This window comes from Scomber scombrus, chromosome 13, assembly GCF_963691925.1.
Source record: "Scomber scombrus chromosome 13, fScoSco1.1, whole genome shotgun sequence".
NCBI lineage: Eukaryota > Metazoa > Chordata > Actinopteri > Scombriformes > Scombridae > Scomber > Scomber scombrus.
The window spans coordinates 6,051,926-6,057,925 of NC_084982.1; positions in this window are offsets into that span (position 1 = coordinate 6,051,926).

A 6,000-nucleotide genomic window follows, 5' to 3' on the forward strand; every position below is an offset into this window, starting at 1 on the left:
AGTTAGCTTAGTTTTTGTCTTCATATTTCATGATCCTTCATTTGCTTTTATTCACTTGGAGAACCTAAAAAGAAATTTCAAAGACGACAATATATCGCCACAAAGCACCAGTCATTCAACTCTGATTTCCCTGAAGTGGCATGTGCTTGTGTTTTTGTGGCCTGTGTACTTACTCAGTCTGTAATTGTACTATTGTATGATGGTCAAGATGGTGAGACTTCCATAAGCCAACTTGCTAAAGTTCTTCATTTGTATTATCTTGAGAAGTGTAAAATTACAAGCCTTTCTTGTCCCAAAAAGAATTGGGCGCTAAGCCACAATTTAAATGATCACTTACAAAACCACAAACCTCATGCATTTTTCAGTAGTCTGCAAGCACTTCAGTGTGCAAAGTCACATTAAAGTGTTTGCAGACAAGCAGCCTGCGTGCAAATATGATATTATACACACATGAATGTATGATTGGATTTTCTAGTTTCTTTGATTACCTGTTCTGTTCATTTAGCAGTGTGGACTGTGTTTCTTCAGAAAACCAACATATGATTCAAGGTTGACAGGTTTAAAGTGTCTGTATTCTTTCATTTGGTTTTACTTATGACTTTCCAGCTCTAAGAACTCAAATAGCAGGCGTTGTATTTGAAATCTGTTTGATATTAACTCTGCAGCTCTATCCAAAATTCACATGAACAAATGAGTACTTAAAGGCATCAGCTTGATTCCTTTCGACTGCTTTTCCTGCTGTCGTTGCCAAAATTCAAAACAATTTTACACACATTTTATACTTTGTCAATCTCATTTTAAACAAGGCGAGGTCAAAACCAAGTGTATGACTGGACTGTGTGGAAGGTGGAAGGTGGAAGGGCCCAGAGCTTTAAGACATTAGGGAATTTCTCAATACACCACGTTAAGACTTGGCAAGATCTTGGTTCTCCTAGGACTCTGGTCTTATCTAAAATATCTCCGAAACATGGGAGGAAATTTGACCACATATCTGGAATATAAACTTTTACTTTCTCACCCGAAAAGATATCAAGACTTAATCAAATGATAACTTAACAGTCCTACAGCAAGAATTTCAACAGCTTTAAATATGGCTTTACCACTGCTGGTTGGTGCGAAGTGCATTCTGGGATACTTGGCTGTCCCAAGCTGACCAATGGTGTACTTTCATCACTCAGTCGGTCAGTAGCCGCTTTTATACAGCCTTCATGGTGGGAGTGTTACATCTCACCATTTTGTGTGAAATGTACTCACATGGAATTGAGGGGCACTCCAGCCTTGTACAGGCTATGTGAAAGGGGTCAGTCACACAGTCAGTCACTTATGGATATTCATGTTTAAAGGGAAAGCACTGGTATCGCAGTCCAGCCAAAAATAAATGGGCAATATACTGTATGTGAGTAGCTGTCTGGACCATACCTTATTTCATCAGTTGATTGGGTCTTTTTTATAATATTCATAAGCTTTTGAGAGCTTTTATGATATTTCCGTCCCTCTCGTCAGATTGTAAAACCTCCTGAGGCAAATTTGTGATTTGTGGTATTAGGCTATACAAATAAAATTGACTTGACTCAGAATCATGTACATTATAGTATGTAAGTTATGTATTTGATACATGCATTGATGCTTTTAGCTCGGTCAATGTTTTTAGTGTTCACATACCTGTAGCAGAGTATAAACTGTGTAGTACTGTATAGATTTTAGTATGCTTAGAAAGCAGAAGTCATGTATGATGTGTGCTGTCTCTTTGCTATGAACTTAAATCTGTAGTCTAAAAGTATCTTTCTTGTATTTCATCTTAACAGTAACACAAACTAAAAGTGTTATCTTTGTTGGTAAAATGACACATTGTCCTATTCTATATTATTCATGTCTGCAGTGGTGCTCTGTCCCATGGGACGCCCAGTGTCTGAAAAACACGTCTCCAACCCCCCGCTCCTGGAGGCATGAAGGAACTACAAGATTCTGTAGAGGTGAATATTCTACAGACAGGCAACAAAAATATACACTTAAACAAATGTGCTCTTGGTCTGAATTAATTGAAAGTCAAAAGGAAAGTTAAGCACAACTGTGTTTGATGGTAATAAATGTTAACAGTTATATAAGTGCTATGTTGAGTGTCAGGGAGAAGTGTCAGATCAGTAGTTTACATGCACTGATGCAGAGGAGCACGTTCACTTACCTTTTTACAAAAGGTAGCTAAACTGAGACAATGATAACACTCATAAGTGGAAGCTACTGAGCTAAAATTCTTAGTATTTCCTGAAAAAACAGCCACAAAACCAGCAGTGTAATGTCCTTTTCAGTGGCAAGTCCAATTCCATCTTTTGCATTTGTGCTGTTGTCTGCCTCCAGACAAACTGACACTATAGGTGCTATGCAAATGATTTCGTTTGTATTCTCAATCATATATTATAGTGAAAGCTGTCTGCAGTATCTTACTGTAGATTACCAAGGTACTTTGGGAAATATTTCATTGTAGCCTAATGTTTATTACAAGGTAGTCATTTACTGTAAATCTGACTACAGTAATGCATGGAAATTTAAAGGAATATCTTATCTTATCTCATTCACTACTTAAGTAGACTATTACTTGAATTGGTGTACTTACAAATGATTTAGACAAATGCTTTTATGTACATCTATTTAATGATGGTAATTTAATGATGAAGTCGAATTCAGGGGACAAGTGGACTCAAACCATGCCAGCAATATGTCCCCCACAGCATAACAGAGCCACCAGGTCCCCTCACTGTAGGGGTCAAGCATTCAGGCCTGTGCCAGTTTTTCCTTTAACTTGTCATCCGTCTTTATTATAAAGTTTAGGATGAAGTTGAAAGAGGACACAACACTTCTCATTGATTGTGCAGTACTAAAAAGCATACTGTGATTTATTTTGAAAAACTCAACACTGGGATGCTTAAATGAGCTCCATTAAAGACATGAGGTGCTGTCAGTGTCGTCCTTTTTGCACTAGTGTCATTATTGAATCATAATTGTACGCATTATAACATATATCTGATCACTTGTGATAGACAGTCATAATGCAAACACATTATTTGCACCACAAATGATTGTAGTTGGTTTCTATTTGCACTGATGTTAAAAACACAATATTACCCAATGTGAGATTATTTCATTAAGAATTTTAGTGTAACCACAATTATAATATAAATTCAAAATGCTCATCCATTGGGAATAATGAATATCCACATCAAATTTTATGGTTAACTGTTTGCTCTGGATGCTCTTTGACAGAGAGACAGATCACTGTCCTTTGTTCCAACACTTCTGGGTCAATATGTCTTTTTGAATCAACAGCTGACAGAGAGGAAATGTTTGCTTTACAAATGGAACCGTAAATAAACCCAATGAATTACAATACAAGCCATCACCATGTTGGCCTAGTTTCCTTCCTACGTAGTTGTGGGTGGGGTATTCAGCACCCTAAGGGGGTCTGACCCAATGTATGCATTTCCATAGCTGAGCATATATCTGCCTTTGTTTGCCGTGTCAAAACACAACTGTGTTACACCACTGCAATGCTGTTTCCTTACACAACCTGACATGATGAAGAACATGTTCATGATACTCAGCTGGAAAACGGCAGCACTCCCGACAATCTTTTGTAGCCAATGCTGTACAAGCATCAACCAAAATGTGTCTGCAACATGAAGAATTGATAAAGTATCAGAAGGCGTTATTGAATTGTTGATCACATTCTTAGTTCATTTACTCATTCTTTGATCAAATATGTCTTAATTTGAATTAAAAATAAATGTTTCTAACTTTCAACAGCAAAAGCCTTTTTAAACACTGATGCATTGAGCAGTTTGACATATTTAGTTAAATTAGAAAAGAGGTTAAAACATATTTGTATTTTCCAAATTATTTTACTTGCCCAGATAGATAGTCAGTAGTAAAGTCCTTTCGGTGGTTTTGATGGCTGAAAAGTGGTCAAGTTTAAATGGCTTTTGAGTTACGTGTATGTTTTTAATCATATGATTTGATATTTTTAATCAGTGTATAACATCACTCCTCCCATGATACTAAAAATCTATACCTCTATAGTGGCTACAGCCCTGCAGGTGTGTTACCAAGAGAAAAGACTGAATCAATGTTCCCAAAAAGACAATATATTAAGATTATTAACAATTACAACATTTTGACATTATGTTGTTGTTTTTTGCCTTTTCTTGACAATGTTTTGTGGGGATGTGCATACACTTTCTTGAAGGTGTGTCACTGTACCTACACTGAGCTCAACGTGTTTGGAGTAATGCAAGTAAATTAAATGAATGTTTAAACAGGATATTATAAACAGCAAATGAATTAATTAAGTCCACTGCAACTTTAAGTTCTCATTTCCAGCCTCAACCTTTTTCATGGAATTTGATAACCGTAACATCAAATGTTATTCATTTAAATAACATGAAGCCTAAGATATTCCTTTATTAGTCCCACAGTGGACAGCAAAAAACATAAAGAGCATAAATAGAAAGAATAAAGAACAATACATAATAAGTAAAAAAAAATATAAATAATAATAATAAAAATACAATGGTAGTTAAAAAAAGGGTTAAAAAAAGTAACATTATGTGACTAGATTCTCCAAAGGAAAAAGAAAAGAAATATTATGAAGATTAAATATACATTTGTCCTCATGGTTTTGTGTAGCTTCATGGAAATCATAAATCTCATGAGAAAGATGATGAAATAATATAAAACATGTATTGTTATAATCAGATACAGTGGTGATCAAAGTACATTCAAATGTATTGGCTATAGTAAATGAAATTGAAGTGTATTTGCTAAAATGTTGGACTGTTCCTATAAAAAGAATTGTTGTTTTTTTTGTTTTTGAGCTTTTTCTCATTTGATCAAGTCTGCTTGTTATTTTTTTGAATTATTATTATTATCAGAACTGGGCAACATTAACCACCTAAATAAAAATAATAATTCTGCTGCTTATAAAAACCTATTTCTCATTTGTGGCTGCAGGTTCTTTTTACTTCCCGCTGAGATCAAATCTCCAGCTGCTCCATCAGCGCAGGTGAGGATCCTTAGAGTCATTTTAAATGTTGAAATGAATTCAGTTACATTATTTAAGAGTCTAACCCCTGACCCACATTCAGCACAGGCCACTGCAGGCTCAACATAAACCTCCATCTCTCATCCGCGCGCTGATTGGACGACGGGCCTCGCTCGGGAACTCGCCTACGTGGACGCGCTCGGCCTGTGTTTCCAGGAGATTCTCCCTCCTGCCCGCGCATTCACCCCGCGTGCCCACTGTTTTTTTTCCTTTTTTTGCTGTGGAAGCCTCTTGAGCGCGCACCCGTGAGAAATCTGTGTCGGGCGTGCCCGCCAGTGGAATGCGCGCACCCGCTACATCCCCCCACTTTGCAGCTCACGTCCGGGCCGCTAATTGGAGAGCAGCACTGATGTAGATTATGAAATGTGAAGACTTGAAGCTCTTACTGTGTTTACTTCAACTAGTTTGACTGTGTTAATGAAGTGAAAGGAGGATGAGGAGGGTTTGTGTGCACACTGCGCATCTTCTCTGATCATCTCATCCTTTTTTCTCCAGGAGGATGAAAACTCGACATCGCCTTTTTAGTTGGAACAAGTTCATCTTTCTCTGAGGCTGATGGGACAACAACTGTGGGCTGATTATTTCAACTTGTCCTCCTTTTTCAGCAGATCGGATTTTTTCTTTTCTTTCTTTTTTCTTCTTCTTCTTGTTTGCAGATTTTTTGATTTAATTCCTAAGTGGATCGGCCCATAAAAAGAGGCTCCTGTTCTGCCTAACTTACTCCGTTTGGCATCAACTCGTGATTATTATTATTATTTTTAATTATTTACTTTCCATATACATTTTAAACATGTGTGTAAAGTCTTGATTTGGAGGATTACAGCTGAATATTTGTCGGCGGCTTACATGTAGCGGAGAAAGAGGCAGAGTGTGTTTTCTGAGGGATTCTATAGAGAAGAGGAGCCGTC